Source organism: Neophocaena asiaeorientalis, unplaced genomic scaffold (genome assembly GCF_003031525.2).
Source record: "Neophocaena asiaeorientalis asiaeorientalis breed wild unplaced genomic scaffold, Neophocaena_asiaeorientalis_V1.1 scaffold24, whole genome shotgun sequence".
Lineage (NCBI taxonomy): Eukaryota > Metazoa > Chordata > Mammalia > Artiodactyla > Phocoenidae > Neophocaena > Neophocaena asiaeorientalis.
This window is the reverse complement of record NW_020185317.1, coordinates 6,133,502-6,153,106: the sequence shown is the minus strand read 5'-3', so window position 1 is coordinate 6,153,106 and position 19,605 is coordinate 6,133,502.

The window sequence follows — 19,605 nt, the reverse complement described above, 5'->3', positions numbered from 1 at the left end:
GTGGTGGGCGGTACTGCTATGTTAGATTTGGGGAGGGCTCAGGGCCCAGCCTAAAATTAACGTAAATTCACTTAAGATTCTGTCAAGTCTGTAGTGTTAATCTGCCTGGGAGGCAAACTTTAAACATGACAAATAGGACTCCCTCTGAAATGGGCACCCTAGAGAAGGAAAGCCCCTCCCAGCGGAAGCTGTTCAAGATGCCCGATTTGATGCCACATTGCTAGGTGAGAGTATTACTCTGCAGAAGTGTTCATGATACAGCCTCTCTACCTGGGGGAAAATGAGGCAGAGAGTGAAAAAATGGTTTGGAATTTAGTAAATAAGGAGGAAGGAAGAAGAATAAAAAGAAAATAATCCAGCTGGTCAGAGGAATGGGAATGTTCCCATTATCCCCAGTCACATCCCTCCCCATACACACACAACCGGAGCCAGGTCCCACCTCCTTGAGTCTCATCAGGCACTGTGAGCATTCTGATGCCATTCTGGAGGAAATGTACAAGGGTCTTATCTTTGATCACAAAATAATGTATATAGGAATATCATCAGGCATGGCATGGCCCTCTCTTCTCTCTGGGGAAGGTGACCTCAATGTGTTCCTTCCAGCTACGCTTGACGACAACGTGCAGGGCATGCACAGTTTGATCACCAGGGTTGAGGCACTGCCTAGTGATTTTCAAGCTCTTGGTCAATCTCTGGTAGATCTCCAGAGACACCTACAATTCATGCAGGACTGGGGAGTCCTACTCCTTGCTCCCAGGGTTCAGTGGTTATAAGGTTGCCTTGGACCCCAGTTCAATGCTTTGAAGCCAAAGTAGTCAAAGATACCAAGCAAGTCCTCATTTTAATGCATATCCATGTCATCTGGATCAAAGCCACAGAATTCCAAAGGGACTGTCTTCAGGCAAAGAAGATATCAAATGGATGGAACCTTAAAGAAGGAGGCGAAGGTAACTTGTGGGGCCAATGAAAGGTAAAGTCAAAGGATCCCCTTAAGCCACCTGATGTACCACCACCAAAGTGCGGGCCTGGGGCGAGGAGATGGGGCAAAGTGCATCATCCTATCTCCATCCCAGTCTCATCACCCTGCCCAAGCTCCCAATTCATGGGCCTAGAATAGCAACCTTTATCTTTCACAGAGAGAGCCAGTCTCATAGAGGAAGTAAAGCCTACAGATAGCAAGATTAATTCCAACTCTTAATAATATAGCAAATAATACTGCACATCCCTCATTTTATTTGATTCTCATAATCTGAAGTTCAGAGAGACTGAATTACCTAATAAGTGAAAAATCTAGTACTAGAGAAACTCAGATGTGACTGACAGTCTTGGAATCTTTGCCATGGACCCACAGACCCTAACGAAGGGCTAAATGACTGGTCTGGGGACACATCCAAAGTCATCCCTAGTCCCCAGATTTTTTCTTATCTCTAGAGATACACAGGAGATGAAGCAATCAGACAGGACTGAAAAACACAGGAGGCTAGTAAGGAAGGATTCCCTAATCCTACTCTGCTTCTAGCACTGTTTCTCCTTTCCAGGATCCATCCCATATGAGAAAACAGGAGGGCAAAACTCATTAGCTGAATATTGGTGGGAGAGATGAGGAGCCATTTCTCTTTTGAAATAAAGTTTTCAAATGCTTCATACTCACCTAGGGCTCATAGTGTTGCTCAATTCCAAGGGTCATGGTTCACTTTATATAGAGTTGCACTCCAGGAGGTGATATTGACATAGAATATGATGGGAATGGGGCTCCCTGGAGTTCAGGATCCCAAACCTGACATCCCACACCTAATACTAAGCCAATCAAAATGCATGAATGGGCTGGCAGCTTGGGATGAAGTGACTCTGGTCTACACATTTTGGGGGGTTGGTGTTTTAATGTTATTATTTGTCATAAATTTAATGGGCAAGAAGTAGTATGTTGGTGTTTTAATTTATAGTTTCCATAAGTTTATTAGCCATTTATATTTTTAATGAATTTCCTGTTCACTACCTTTAGCTTATTTTTTATAGGATTTCTTTCTTTCTTTCTTTCTTACTGTTGATTGGCAGAATTTTTAGAATTTTAAACTTTAGTCTCTTATATGTTTCAAATATTTTTCCCAGTGTTATTTGTAGTTTACCTTTGTTTTGGGGGTCCTTTACCATACAGAAATTTTACAATTTTATGTATCAAGTCCGCCAAACATTATCTTTTTGATATTGTTAAAAATTCAGACGGTTTTAAACACCAGACAGCTTAACAACAAATAAGTGGCCCAGGAGAGGACTGGGTGAACTACAAAGCATTTTTTTAATAGTAAGGAGCATTACTTCTTTTAAAAATGGAGGAATCCTCTAGATTATGGATATGGCTGAGCTGATTTTCATGCTCTCTCTCCCAGAGCTCTGGCCAAGGTGCCATAGGCCTTGATGCAAGGGTATGTGCAGTCGTGCTGGGCTTGAGGATTCCTCAAAAGCACACAGAAGCTCTGGAAGGAACTTTAATGACTGAATCATAGAAGATGTGACTTGCACAGGTTGAAAGTGGCCATTTCTCACCTGTCCACTTTGATGCAGAAGTACTAGTTCATCCAGCTTTGATGCTTGGATAGCAAGTAGTGCAACATGAAGATATCTCGTCAGTAAATATCTCTAGAAACTGAGAAATTGCACTGAAATCCATTTGTGGTGATTATGAGTAAATACCTTAATCCTCCCTCTCTTGTACCCACTCTCCCACCCTTTGCCCAGCTCACCTGTACTCCCTCCAGTCTTATCTTAAAACTTCCTTTAATTTCCCTGACCTTTCCCTGTCCACCTCACTCACCCCTCATCTGCTTTGATGCTCTTCATATGTGCTTCCACAGCAAAATGTACTTTCCATATCGTAGCATTTATCACTTCAGAAGATAACTGGCTGCTTACCTGTCTACCCCTCTAACTACATCACACGCCACTTAAGGTAAAGACAGATGACTGCCTTGTTCACTATTATATTCCCAGCACCTAGCCTAGCACAAAGTAGAAGCTGACATTTATTTGGGGCATGAAGGAATAATGTGTGGACGGCTCTATGGGAAGTACTGAATCTGCCTCGTATTTTCATTCTGCACAGGAATTTAGAAGGCATGCTGGATGAAAAGTGGTCTTCCAGGCTGGGCCAAGAAATGCCTTCTGGTTTGGCAGTGACTCAGCCTATGTCTCTAACAGAAATCTGAGAACTATGAAAACAAACATGTGGTCATTTGAGTCTCTCTCCCTGTTAGCTGGGGAGGGCTCAATTTTCATTCCAGAGGATTTTACATGTCACTCTTATTGTTTATTTTGGGTTAAAAAAAAAACTTGAAAAGGAATCAAATCTCTAATATGGAACACAAACTGCTAAAAAACATCAAGAGGCTGGGGCAGGGAGGAAGAGATGGAAATAGAAAAAAGACAGTGAAAATAAACTGAATAAAACAGCGTTTCAAAGCACATTCTTATTCTGAGACAACAGGGAGCTGTCTGACTCTGGTTCTCATGATGTAAAACATTTGACAAGTTTGTTGATCTTCACGAGAAAAAAATAAAAGCAACTTCTTGATTTGAAACTAGACTTTTTCTTAGATACCAAGTGGAAAACAAATGTTATCTTTCCTCTTCCTCAGCAGGGATCTCAGCCGAAAAGAAAAAGAAAAGAAAAAATTCTGACGTTTTGCTTTCATGAATAGGATTGCACTATACAGGCTAAACATAAATACTAGGAAACAGCAAAAAGATTGGATGAACATAACTCCGGCTTCAGAATAAAAAGCAAACCTTTACCTGTTCATCTTAATGATATTTTTAAAAAATGTTTTTAATGCTCTTAGAAAAAAAAAAAGGGTGGGTCTTCTCTATCCTAGCTGTGGAGGTACTAATAGAGACACTTCACGGGTATCTGTGTGGCTGACCCCTTCCCACTCTCTCCCTCCCCACCCCTCCCATGGGCACACACCTGCTTCCACCATTGCCCCACAGGAAAGATGAATCTCAGGGACATGTGATACTCTCTCCCTGACAGCAGCTGATAGAATCAGGGCCAACATCTTCCCCGACTATACCAATCAAACATATTCTCTCAATCTGAAGCAACAGACAGACACTGACGTCAATTTGACTTTCATTCATCCCCCTTTACAGTCAGAATAAATTTCTGCTGCTTGAATCACTAACTTAAATACAATTCCATTGTCATATAGCAAAGAAATAAAGAGGAGGAGAGAAAGAGAGGGAGGGAAAATAAACATACTGAGGATTTCCATGTGTTAAGATAAAAGTACATTAACCCTAGATAGGTTCTCAAACAAAGCGATTCAATACATTCTGACCTACTGGAAGTCGAATCTCCATTATTAAGATCGAATATCTATAGATTCTGAACATATGTATTACAAAACAATTTACTGGTCTTGAAATTTCTAAAATGGTTTCACAGCTTCAATAAAAAAAATTGTATTATATCAGTCAGTCATTATAAAATTATCCATGAATTTTGATATGAATCCAGACAGAAAAAAATGAAATAACTCACTTCCTTTGGAAAATATGGAATAAAACTGAAGGCAATAAAGCCATTTCCAAGAGTATTTAGCTATTTTTAATATAAAAATCCATTAATAGGTAATGATATTGTAGACAACTGAATTCTAGGTGAGCCAACATAATTAATTACAAAAACTATACTCATTTATTCAAAATCATTTATTGAACTCAGCTATATGCCAGGCCCTCTAGTAGGCAATAAGGAATACATCAATGAACAAAATAGACATAAATCCCTGCCAAATGGAGTTTACATTCTAGAGGGGGAAGAAAAACAAAATTAATATGCAGCAATGAATATTGCTCATGGCCAACAGGAAAAATGTTCAGGGATCTTAACCAGGCAGTCAAGTTCTGCAGCAGCTGGGCCTTGACCACTTTCCTACCCTCCTCTCCCACCAACACCCACACCGCCCCTACTCCAGTTTTGCAAACAGGCTTATCATGACTTCAAAGCCATGTCTCTGAGCTTCTGCTGAGGCTGTTTCTTTTGCCTGAAGTTCTTGTTCTCCTCCTGTGTCTGGTAAATTCGTACTCATCTCAAGAATCTATTTGAGCTTTGTTTCCTCTGAAAAGCCTTTCCTGATTTCCTCAGGTAGAGTTAGGTACTCTCTTCTCTGAGCCCCATATTGCTTTTCCATTCCTCAGGAAAAATATTTATCACACAGTGGTAAAAATGTTCCCTTGTCCGGTTTCTCCTCCTTTTTTTTCGCGGGCCTCTCACTGTTGTGGCCCCTCTCCCCTTGCGGAGCACAGGCTCCGGACGCGCAGGCTCAGCAGCCATGGCTCACGGGCCCAGCCACTCTGCGGCATGTAGGATCTACCCGGACCGGGGCACAAACCCGCGTCCCCTGCACCGGCAGGCGGACTCTCAACCACTGCGCCACCAGGGAAGCCCTGGTTTCTCCTCTTGACTGAGAGTTCTTTGTGATTAGAAACAATTTTATTCCTCTTTGTACCCTCAGTGGATAGCAACACTGCCAAGTACATAGTAGTTACTTAGAAGTCTTGGTTGAGTGAATGTTGAACAGATTTTAAATACTGGCGTAAGAACGTTCAGCAAAATACTGTCAGAGAGAAGATAAGAAAAGGAGTCCCTAGTGTACTTGTTCCTATATATGTACCATTCTGCAAATTCAGTTGTGGCTCACATTCCAAAATCAGACAATCTAACCCAGGCACATCACTTATCTCAGAAGGAAAGATCTCTGAAACCCTTGGCGGTAGAACATGTACATAGCATGAGCTATTTCATACAGCATTAAGACTTAAAATACATTCAAAATTAGCAATGTAAACAACTAAATGGAAGAACTTAAGCAAGTGGTTTTAATTGGAGACATTTAGCAATGTCTGGAGTTATTTTGGGGGTCACAATTTGGGGGATGGAGCTGCTACTAGCACTTAGTGGGTGGAGACCAGGGATGTTGTTAAACATCCCACAAACTACAGGACAGTTCCCCATTACAAAGAATTATCCAGCCCCAAAGATCGATAGTGCAGAGGTTGAAAAACTCTGACCTAACCCTTCCATCTCAAGAAATTATAATATTTTTCCTCAAGTCACTATAATGGCATTGAAAGTTATGATGGGCTCTTATGTAGATATGACTGCTTCCCTAGTCAACTGCTAGGAATGTACAACTTCTAAAAATAATTGTAAAACGTTGTACTCTGAACTGAGAGAAATGTTATCTCAGGGAAAAGGGAAGGGCTGGGTTTTCATGTTCCACATTTGATCAGTAGCAATTTGAACTCTGCTAAAACAATTAGATAATAATAATCATCACACTCGATCTCAGAAACATTTGGATGAATATTATTAATAAACATTAATCAAAGCATTTTGCTGATAAAATGGATGATTACTTTGGAAAGAACCACTTGGCTACTTAGCAACAAGATTATCAACCTTTGTAACATTTTAGCTACACATACAAGACTAGAGTAGTTTCAAGATAAGGAACTACATCAAAGCAGAACGAGAAAATCTGAAAGTACTCTAAATGATGACGCCTAAGGTCATCCAGACACAGAAATGTGTCAAGAATCTGGTGAGGGTGGCAATACTCCAACCCTTGCTACTTTAGTCCAGTGACACAATAGCAATGTGGTACAAAAGCAAATTTCTACTTCTGGCTCCAACTTCTTACTGACCATATATTTGATTGTCTAGAGGCGATCTTCACTTAGATTTCCCTTTGACAAACAAAATACAACATTTCAAAACCTGAGCTTGTCATCTTCCCATAATAAAATGGAAGCTTCATTATTTTCAATGGCATCACCCAATTTCTGAGCACCTGGACTCAATCCTGTTATCTTACATTTCACTATGTATATACTTTAGCCTCATCATCCAACAACCCCCTGATCTGTATCATGCACTGTCTTTTGAATTTGATCCTTTGCCCCATTTATTCCCTTCTATATCTGCTTTTAAACCACTACCTTAATGTGGGTCCTTATCATTTATGCCTAGATTTCTATAACAACCTTGGATGGTCTCCCATCTTTATTGTCTCCTTGATCCACTGCTTCACATGCTATTGTAATAACAAGCACCACAAGAATACTAATGACAATTCTAGGCTGCTATAGTTTAGAGGTTTATAGCTCAAGTTTTGGAGTCAGACTGCCGAGATTACAAGCAGTTAAGTGTATTAAGTCATTTAATCCTTGTGACAACCCAATGAAGCAGCTACTATTATCATCTTCATGTTACAGATGAGAAAACTGAAATGTAGAGGGTGGAAATCACTTGCCCAAGGTCACACATCTAGTAGCACTGAGCCAGGATTTGGTTGCAGTGTGTGGGACTCCACAGGCTGGGCCCTAACCACTGTACTACCCTGCCCATCCTCCAGCCTGTTATTACCCAGGACTTGGTGTGCCCTACACCTGTGTCATGAAGCCACTCTCCATATATCTGGATTCTATGAAACCAACTCATTTACTCTTTCTTTGTCACTTTTGCACATAAGGGACTAGTCACCTTTATTTTATTTTGTATATGGTAGTGAATTGTTTTGCAACTATCCTCAGGTTACTCCATATGTTTATATTTTGTCTCTTCACCTAGGATTAAGTGTTTTTGTAGAGCTTAGTTATTCTTCTACATTCTTCCAAAGTGCCTACTCTAACACCCATGAGTACTAAGTGCTTTAAGGCTAACCTTTTAATTACTTACATGAAAATCCTCTACAAATAAAAAACATAATGAATGTAGGTGGATATCTTAATTCTAGGTATTATTAAGAATATTAAAATCAAGTTGGAGATTTCCTAAAATATAATCAAGGCAAGCTAGATTTGGAGACCCTGAAAATAGTAAACTGTTACAGCTTCATCTGTTAATACCAAATACAAGAGCGGAAAAACCAAAGACTTTGTTTCCCCCATTAGTAAAACTGGCCTAGTCATTCCAGAACACTGCCTAGCTTGGGGGTCCACATGACACTGAAATCGCAAGCTAGGTTAGAAGTCAGCAGTGGTAGACAGTTCTTACTCTTTGTACAGCAGCAGCAACAACTGGGTGACAGTCCTAGGGAGAAGAGAGACTAACACCATGCTCCCCCCAGCACCACTATCATCACTGTGGCCACCACTTGGAAATCTTTCATTGGAATAATAGCTGCAGTGAGTCATTATCACCAGGTCTTCAGTCTGGCTTGCTCATATTCAGAAAAGGGAAAGAGACAAGAGGCTTAACTCACCAATTAATATAAGCTCAGAGTTGTTCAGTGCAGATCATACTTGTCTGTCTTGTGTACCTAGAACAGACCTGACTCAGAGGCACTCAACTTGTTGAATTAATGATTGGCTTCAGAACTTTATATTCTCTTTACATAACAGTAATGATAACAATAATATCTATCATCTATTGGATTGACAGCACAGCATGGTTGTTACAAACCAGCTCTCTGGAATCAGACTGCCTGAATCCACAAACCAGCTGTTTGTCCTTGGGAGAGTTACTTAACTTCTCATACTCCCAGATTCTTTACCTGGAAAGTGGACCTAATAAGAGTAACTACCTTCCAAGGGACTTTTGAAAGGATTAAAGTCGAAAATAATTTTACACCCTTAGTATAGTCTTACACATCTTAAGGACTCTAAAAATTGTAGCTATTTTTGAGTGCCTACTCTGTGTCAGGCATTACAGCAGGGTTTCTCAATCTTTGTGTGATTGACATTGTGAGCCAGATAATTCTTTTTTGTGGAGGGTGTCCTGTGCATGGCAGGATGCTTAGGCCACCCCTGGTCTCTACCCAGTAGATGCCAGTAGCATCTCCCCAGTCATGATAACCATAACTGGAGAGCAAAATCAGCCCTGGTTGAGAGCCACTGCACGAAACTGAGCTCTCTACAGGTATTTTTCCTGACTCCTCAAAATACTCTGACAAGGTAGGATGCCAATGGAATCCTCTCTATTTTATAAGTAAGAAAGTGACAGCTCAGACATGTTACCAACTTTCCCAGGGTGACCCAACCTGCCCAGGTTCAGCTGACTCCACAGTCTTGATTGTGTTATGCCTCCCTCAGGTAGGTGATGCTTGTCTTCATGCCTTTCCCTTGGCTTTCGCACCCACAAAGGCACTTCCTATAAGTAGAGGTCGCAGGAGGACCTTCAGAGGATAATAGTGAAGCCAAACCTCACTTCTACAGAGTCATGAGATGATCTCAGGTATCCTCATCTCATTCCATAACTCTTGAACCACAGTATTTCTATGCCGAGCTACAGAGTTTTGGTAAATCCACCTGAAGTGGGTAAATAAGCAAAAATGGCATTACTCTAAAAACGCACTCAAAAATGTGAACTAAAACTATACAAGGCCCTATTATTAATTCCTTCTTCTTCCTCAGTTCCCCTGTAAAGTCTCTCTCCAAGTAACATGCATGCTTTTCTACTCAGCTTCTCCTTTTTGTTTCTACAAACTATCTTATCCCTTGACCTCACTAGACACCAAGCCCAACATGCTTTAATGGCCCTCCCTCTACCACTCCAGTTCATTTAGCACCCTACTGCCAGATCAATCTTCCACAGTAATTAACTCACCAAGTTACTATTCTAGTATAAAAGCACTAATAAATCCTTATTTTCTAAAGCATCATTTAAATTTCACTAATTGACATTCAAGTCCCTTGAAATACTCTCTCTCTCTGCCCCTTGCCATGCTGTCTCTCCTCCTCCTGCCAAAATCCTAGGTATCCTACCAATTGGCTGAGGGGAACACTGTTTCTCTGCGCCCAGAATCCTGGGGCTTCCCTGTTTGGCAATACTCCCCCTTCTCTATGCCTGTCAAAATTCTGGCCACTCTTTTAGGCCCAGCTCAGGCTGAAGCCCCTCCATGAAGTATTCTCTGACCATTGCAGCCTCATCAAGACCTTTCTATTTCAAGGTTTTCACAGCCCTGATAGCTATGAACACCATACCACCTAGCACCTTATTTTAAATCTCTGGTATCTGCTAGAGTTTCATGTTTGCCTAAATGGATTATAATTCTGTTGTATGCTGGCACCATATTTCACATTTATGGGCTGTGCTCTGAGAAGATCTTCAATGCGTCCTTACAAATTGACTCTGTGGAAGCCTTCTGCTGTTGTAGGAATAGAGGTAGTGCTTCACAGACGTTTGCGCTCCTGATCTTATCTTGTCGTCTGGGACTCCACCCTATATGAGGTCACCTCATATGGTTCACTGCCACTTGGAGACAACATTGCCAGCACACCTGCTTTCTGCCAACTCACTTCCAGCCTGAACCCTCTGTTGGCCCTTTGCTTTCAAGATTCCTGGTCTCCTTTTCCTCTCAGCATACCTTGACTTACTTCTGCATCATGGTCTTTGACACTGACTTTCTTCCTTGGGATTAAACCCCAATCACCATGCTGAAGTTAGCTATTTATGGCCTCTTTACTGGTATCTCTGGAAATGGAAATTATGACTTCATCTAAGCCAATGATTCCCAAACATAACTGAGGCTAAGGTCACTTGAGTGCTTATTAAATATTTTGATTCCTGGGCTCTGCTCCAGACCCACTACCTCAGAATATCCAGGATATGGGTCTAGGAACCAGAATGCTTAACAAGCATCCCAGGTGATTCTCAGGATCAGAAAAGTTGAGGCACTGATCTTAAGCTACTGGGTAGTATTTTACCAGCAGATCTAATGAGATATTCAGGCCTAGTTGACAATCAGGAATTAGGCATCCTGTAGAAAGAAATCATTGATTTCAAGGGCTTAGCAGCATTCTTCCTTATCAATTTCCATTTTTCCAGCTATTAATATAAGGAAATATGTTCTACTAAATGGACCATTAATATAGAAACTAACAGTATGACCTTGAAGAAGTCACTTAAGAACTCTGAGCTTCAATTTCTCATTTTTTAAAAATAAATAAATTTATTTATTTTTGGCTGGTTGGGTCTTCATTGCTGCATGCAGGCTTTTCTCTACTTGCGTCGAGCAGGGGCTACTCTTAGTTGCGGTGTGTGGGCTTCTCATTGCGGTGGCTTCTCTTGTCGCAGAGCATGGGCTCTAGGCGTGCGGGTTTCAGTAGCTGTGGTTCAGTCTCTAGAGCACGGGGTCAGCAGTTGTGGCACACGGGCTTAGATGCTCCACGGCATGTGGAATCTTCCTGGACCAGGGCTTGAACCCATGTCCCCTGCATTGGCAGGCAGACTCTTAACCACTGCACCATCAGGGAAGTCCTCAATTTCTCATTTATAGAAAAAGGGAGAGTTGGGCCAGATCAGTAGTTATTTCATGGATGAACATTAGAATCACTTCAAGTTTTTAGAATACACCATTCCCAAGGAGTCTAATTTAACTGATCCAAGTGATTATGTTGTATAAATGAGATTAAAATAAAGTGGACTGGGTGATTTTTACGATGCCTTCCAGCTCCAAAATAACTCTTTGATTTAATAACTCTACCATTTTTTAATTCTCATGTCGACTCTAGATGTTTATTTTATGTCATATGAAAAAAACATACATACTGTTTTTTATTCAACTTTTTTTTCAATAACATCTTTGTTAGGTATTTGATGTTCATATAAGAAACAGGCTGAATAATTTTAAAATATCATTATGAGTTATTACTACCATGTAAAAATATTCAGGAGTATAATAAAGTCTTTTAAAATCTGTAGACCCAGACATAAAGAGCAAAAACTCAGCTGTTAATTAAATCAAAGATAGGGATATGCCTATCTGTTCCTTCAGTATTCAAAGTAATATTTATTGCTGAGTGGCTGCTTTCTACCAGCCCCTGTGCAAGTTACTGGGGATACAGCAGTATATGAGAAACAGTCCAAGCCCACATGGAAAGATAAACATTGTGTAAATGTTACAAATGTGATTAGGATCACAGTGGAATACAGAGAGCTACAAGAACGCATAAAGAGTACTTAACTTACTCTGTGCAGGAAAGGCTTATAGGAGGAAGTGGGAGTTAAGGTGAAGCCTGATAAATGAATTGGAATTACTGGTGCATGTTGGGTGAACAGCATGTTGGAAGGAACTGGGGTAGAAAGAGCTTGCAGTGTACTAGAAACAAAAAGAAGACCAAAGAGGCTTGAACTAGTAAGCAAAGGGGAAAGTGGCACAAGTGGAGGGCATGTAAAAGAGTTCAGAATTTATTCTAAAATACCCAAGTATGAAAGTTTAGAATTAATTCTAAGAGCCTTGAATATTTTAAACAGGGTGCTGAAGTGATCTGATGTACATATTTGAAAGTCCTTACAGTACCTGGAGTACAGAGATGCCTGAGTGGGTACAGGGAAAACAGGCTACTGGAGTGTAAGACAGACTAAAGTGGTGTGAGCAGAGATGGAGAAAGGTGAATAAATTCAAGATACCCATCTGAGGAGACTCAGAAGGGCTTGGTGATTGATGGGCTGTGGGACAAGGGGTAACTTAATGAGTCAAGGTTTCAGGCTTGAGGAACTGGGTGGGTGACCATAAATTTACAGAGATAAGGAACCCTGGAGGAGGAGCAGGTTCAGTGGAAAACATGGGTTCAGACTGAGACACATTGAGTGTGAAACACCTGTGGGTCAACCAAGAGGGAGTCTTTCTCTTTCTTTCTTTCTTTTCTTTTTGGCCACGCCATGTGCCTTGTGGGATCTTAGTTCCCCGACCAGGGACTAAAACCAGGCCTGGCAGTGAAAGCACCGAGTCCTAACCACTGAACCACCAGGGAATTCCCAACCAAGTGGGGGTCTTGACTAAAGTGGGTCTGAAACTAAAAAGAGAGACCTGAATTAAAGTTGCAAATTACAAGTTGTCAGCACATAGATGATACCTGAAGTCACCAGAGATGGACGAAATCACCTACTACATGAGGGCTATGGTAGGTGCTAGGGCAATACTAGATTCTTTGCACTCAAGTAACTCACAGTCCAACAAATATAACCACATATGAACAAGGCCTGAATTTTAGTTCAACTGCCATGAAAACTAACCAAAAATCCCTATTATTGGTCATAGTAGGTATACCCCCTTTTTCCTTCTACCCTCTGGAGGTTTATCTCCCAATTCGACCCCAAACTAGAAATTCACCTAAAAGTAGACTAGCCTATACTTTGTTCTAATAAAGTGGACTTCAACAGAGAGGACTTCTTAAATCATTATGCGATATCACTTAAATCTTAAAAATAAAATTTACAAGTTGAAATATATTTACACTAACATCACACCCTTTTAAATATCACTGAATGTGAAAATCTAGGGAGCAAATTGCAGATTTTGAGCTTGGTCATTCTCATGGTGATGTGAACTCTACAGTTTACAGGGCTATGATCACAAAGCCCAAGGTCTGTTAAGCCTGTGCCACATGAAAATAAGTCCACTGTCTAAGGGGTTCTTGGGACATGGTCTACTTTTAAAATGTACTTTGCAGCTTAAAAGAGCACTGCACCCAACAGCTAAGGCTTCTGTTTGAAAGTTCACTTGATACCAGAAATAATTACCAATAAACCTAATGGAGATTGACATTTCTGAGATTTGAACCTTCTCTGATTATCCTTTTTCCTTCCACCCTTCCTTTCTTTCTTCTTCCACTTCTTCCCTCCCTCTCTTTATTCCTTTAATCTCCCCTCCCTTCTTTCCTTTTTCTCTCCTTTTTTTTCATTTTCCTTCTTTCCACAAATATTTTCTGCCTCAAAACTTTTATGGAATGAGACAAGGCATACATATATAACCTACATACAACAATGCTAATTGGCTCCTCTGTGCAAGGCACTTTGATAGAACCACAGCATAAATATCAGAAATGGAAGAGACCTCACAGACCATTTTATGCAATTCATCCATCTACAAATCAACGAAGGTAAACATTCTTGATGTTCCACTGTCGTGCTTAAGAATCATCTTAAAGTTTATTTGGCCATGATGTCACACTTCACACAATAAGGGCAGACACTCTTTTTATTATTTTATTATGTCATCAGGCCTAGGAACCACACTAATCAATAGTTACTACGTATGTGGAAACTGAACCCTCAAAGTGTGCTGAGTCATAATTGAGATGTACTGTAAAATACACAATGAATTTTGAAGACACTATGAAGAAAAAGACTGTAATATACCTCATTAATAATAATTATTATGATACCTCATTAATTACTATTATTATTAATACCTCATTAATAATATTCGTACTGATTACACAGTGAAACGATAATATTTTGGAAATATTGAGTTAAATAAAATATATTATTAAAATTAATTTTACCTTATTTCTGTTTACTTGTTTTAATGTGGCTCCTAGAAAATTTTATATTAAATACGTGGCTCATATTTGTGACTCATTTTACAGTTCTATTGAATAGAACTGTTACAGAATAATAGTTGATAGATTAAAGAAATTCCTTCACATACCAAAAACAAGCAGATCACATGTCCTAGAGGGCTGAGAATTTACCAGTCATAGCTCAATAAGACCCAAGAATTTAATGAATTGTCCAAGGTCACGTAGTTTATTAGTACAGAGATGATACCAGGACCCAGTACTGTTTGCTTATTGATCTTTTATCATAGGATGGTTCAATGAACAAAATTGTAAAATGGTCTTCAATGGCTACAAAACTGATTTCAGTTGAATTCAACAAATATTTGAATGCCTCATAGGTATCGGGCATCGTGGTAGGCAGTAGTGATTGGAGGGTTTAAGTTTTATCACTTGAATGTCTGAGGAACTTCCCTTCAGTTCTAAATGAAAAACAAAATTACTTTCATCATCTTTTTATCATATTCATAACTTAAATATGACTATATCTGTGTGGGCATGTTTTCTTAATTTTCAAATTCTAAACTGAATATTTGATCAGTGTGAAGAAGAAACTATTAAAAATTCCCTAAAATGCAAAAATATGTTAATAAAACTTATTTTGACTACAAGGAATATACATTATAGCCGTCACCAAAATTTTTTTCCTAAAATAGTCTTATTAATTTGGTTATAATTTAGTTAGCTTAAAACTGAAACATACTGAGATGCACTATTATATTCTTTTCTTAAATGGCTAGATTTTAACATCTATTGATTTTATTATATGGTTATGTGGTTTATAAATGCTCATCTGTTACTAAACAGTAAATTTTAGTTTTTCACTATGGGCAACTCATAAATTTTTTTGGTGAATTTAGAGTAATTGCACTTTATCAAGAGTAATTGTTGGTTGTACAGGAATCACTTCACTTGCTTTAAACCTCTGGACACTATTGCTTAATTCCATTTTCTATTAATATCTTGGCTTCATCTATTTGTCACTTAGGTGATTAACAAGTAAACCCATGCTTGTAGCCTTGGAATAAATTCCACTTTGCTATGGTCTTCTTCCAGTTTAACAATGGATTTCATTTGTTAATATTTTAATTAAATATTTGCATATATTCATAAGTTTGGGGAGCTTAATTAGATTTTGGTATTCAACCATGCTAGCTTCATAAATTAGGAGTTTCCCTATAATTTTTTATGAATCAGACTAGTTAAAATACAGGAATTGTCTATTATTTCTAGGTTTGAAAGAAGTCAGTAGTGAAAATCACTCTGGCCTGGTGCCTGTTTAAATAGTATTTCTTCAACAATCTTTTCCATTTCTTCTATACTTATTAGTCTTTTTTCTATTTTCTTCCTTTTCTTGGGTCACTTTTGTTCATTTATATTTTATCAGAAATAGTTTTCCCTAGATTTTCAAATTTATTGCCACTGAATTACAGATTATATTCTCTTAAAAAGTTTTCTTTTGATCTCTTTCATATCTCCATATTCCCTTTCTAATTCCTAAATTTATATCTTTTTTTTCCCTTTTCCTTAATCAGGCTTTTATTAATCTTTTCTGAGAACTCAGCTTTTTACTGTATTTACTTTTATAAAAAATGTTTCACAATTTCAAATTTTATCTTTATTAAATCTCCGTTCCTACTTGCTTTTGGTTTGTTTTGTTACAAGGCATATTTGTTATTTGTTATTCATTATCTGAGGTCCCTGAGAAATTCTGTTTAATAGGGATGGAAAAATCTTCAGATCCCACAATCATTTCATAAAGATCCGACCACAATAAAATTTGTCTCCACTCAAACATCTTTTTCCTTCCTTGCCCCCATGAACACTAGGATCTATCCTCAATCATGCAGGGTTAGCCTCTGGCTACTGGTGATGTTGGAAATGCCCAATGTTAAAATATACAAAATGAAAATGAATTGCAAGGTGATATTACTAACGTTGCAAAGTGATGTTTCATGGATAGCTGGAAAAGCCTTTGCTTAAAGAGAAGATCAGCAAGGCTCATTTATATCACAATAGATGATTCAAAAGAGGTTGCTTTGAGTACCAAAATATTGAGTCAACTTTGGGAAAACTGATGAAGCATGAAGTTCTCAAATATGTTTGTGTCCTTTGTAGAGACGTCGATGGATCTAGAGACTGTCATACAGAGTGAAGTAAGTCAGAAAGAGAAAAACAAATATTGTATATTAATGCATATATGTGGAACCTAGAAAAATGGTACAGATGAACAGGTTTGCAGGGCAGAAGTAGAGACACAGATGTAGAGAACAAATGTATGGACACCAAGAGGGGAAAGCCGTGGGGGGGGTGGCTGTGGGAGGAGTTGGGATATTGGGATTGACATGTATACATTTATATGTATAAAATAGATAACCAGTAAGAACTTGCTGTATAAAAAATAAATAAAATAAAATGAAAAAGAAAAAAAAAAAAAAGAAAAATGTCAATCAGGTTCTCATAAAATGTCTCATAGAGTGTATTGCTACACTGTGTACATATGTGGGTGTACAGTAGTCAATAATCCTATAAATGATAAAGCAGTATTGTTCATACAAACAAAACATGCCTAGAATCATTAAGGAAATTGTGATATGTCAATCTGGTGCCAGGCATATAAGAAAAACAATAATTATACGAACTATATATGTATACAGACATTGTTGGTACATGAAAAGGCTATATGGAAATAGTTTCATTTTTATTTATTTTTTTTTTTGCGGTACGCGGGCCTCTCACTGTTGTGGCCTCTCCCGTTGCGGAGCACAGGCTCCGGACGCGCAGGCTCAGCAGCCATGGCTCACGGGCCTAGCCGCTCCGCGGCATGTGGGATCTTCCCGGACCGGGGCACAAACCCGTGTCCCCTGCATCGGCAGGCGGACTCTCAACCACTGTGCCACCAGGGAAGCCCTATATGGAAAGTTTCATTTTTAAAAAGGCTGAATACAATAAAATAATAGTAGATAGTAGTGCAAACTATCTACAACTAGTTAATTTATATATTATATGATTGGGTATGCATATATATGTAGAATATGTTGGTTAAAATGTTAATTAACTTACTGTCATCCAAATAAAAGGTAATTAAATGTTCTAAGTGTTAATTAAATGAATAAATTATTCTGTTAAATTTTACACCAAAAATTAATAGAAGCATAGTTCTAACAACATTTTGACAATAACTGAGGGACTATTCAGTGCTAGATTCTTCAGGATATTTTTCATGCTTACAAAAACACCATTAAGTAGGAGTTATTATGCCCATTTTCCAGGGGAGAAAACCTAGGTTTAAAGAGAGTAAGAACTTGCCTAAATTCACACAGCAAGAAAGTTTAAAGGGATGTAAAATGAAAATCTAGGTCTTTTTGGTACCACAGCCCCATTCATTTCCTATGCCACATTGCCAAACAGGCTGCTACTTCTGAAGTTACTGCTTTCCCGTCTGTTAATATAAAACTATAATAACGTGCTCTTCTCCCAATGGGCACATCCTCCATCCTCCAAAAATATTATGTTTACATTATATCTTTAGTCTTTTTTTTTCCAGAATCTCTGGGAATGCCCAGATACTTCTTATTTTTTATATTATTTTATAATTTTTTCTTCCAGTTTTATTGAGATACAGTTGATATACAGCACTGTATAGGTTTAGGGGGTACAGCATAATGATCTGACTTACATACATCATGAAATGTTTATTATAATAAGTTTAGTGAACATCCATCTCATAGAGACAAAATTAAAGAAATAAAAACAAAATTTGTTTTCTTGTGATGAGAACTCAGGATTTATTTTCTTAACAACTTTCATATATAACATACAGTAGTTAATTATATTTATCATGTTTTACATTACATCTCTAGTACTTACTTATAACTGGAAATTTGTAACTTTCATCCATTCTCTCCTCCCCCCCACCCTTCTCTGGTAACCACAAATCTGATCTCTTTTTCTATGTTTGTTTAGTTTTGAAATAAAACTGACCTAAAACACTATATTAGTTTATGTTACACAATATAGTAAGTTGGTATTTCTATACATTTCAAAATGATCACCACAATAAATCTAGTTACGATAAGTCACCATACAAGGATATTACATATAGACTATATATCCCACACTACACATAGCAACATATATGTGATTATTTTAAGTTGCTGATCCCTTACGTTCAAAGGTATTTTAACAAGCCTGCATTTTTTCTCCCCACCCCACGCTTACTGTTTTTTTTTAATTTTTAAATTTAATTTTATTTATTTTTTTATACAGCAGGTTCTTATTAGTTATCCATTTTATACATATTAGTGTATATATGTCAATCCGAATCTCCCAATTCATCACACCACCACCACCACCTCGCGCCACTTTCCCCCCTTGGTGTCCATACATTTGTTCTCTACATTTGTGTCTCAATTTCTGTCCTGCAAACTGGTTCATCTGTACCATCTTTCTAGGTTCCACATATGTGCATTAATATACGATATTTGTTTTTCTCTTTCTGACTTACTTAACTCTGTATGATAGTCTCTAGATCCATCCACGTCTCTACAAATGACACAATTTTGTTCCTTTTTATGGCTGAGTAATATTCCATTGTATGTATGTACCACATCTTCTTTATCCATTCGTCTGTCAGTGGGCATTTAGGTTGTTTCCATGTCCTGGCTATTGTAAATAGTGCTGCAATGCACATTGGGGTGCATGTGTCTTTCTGAATTATGGTTTTCTCTGGGTATATGCCCAGTAGTGGGATAGCTGGGTCATATGGTAGTTCTATTTGTAGTTTTTTAAGGAACCTCCATACTGTTCTCCATAGTGGCTGTATCAATTTACATTCCCACCAACAGTGCAAGAAGGTTCCCTTTTCTCCACACCCTCTCCAGCATTTGTTGTCTGTAGCTTTTCTGATGATGCCCATTCTAACTGGTGTGAGGTGATACCTCATTGTACTTTTGATTTGCATTTCTCTGATAATTAGTGATGTTGAGCAGCTTTTCATGTACTTCTTAGGCATCTGTATGTCTTCTTTGGAGAAATGTCTATTTAGGTCTTCTGCCCATTTTTGGATTGGGTTGTCTGTTTTTATAATATTGAGTTGCATGAGCTGTTTACATATTTTGGAGATTAATCCTTTGTCCATTGATTCATTTGCAAATACTTTCTCCCATTCTGAGGGTTGCCTTTTCATCTTGTTTGTAGTTTGCTTTGCAAAAGCTTTTAAGTTGAATTAGGTCCCATTTGTTTATTTTTGTTTTTATTTCC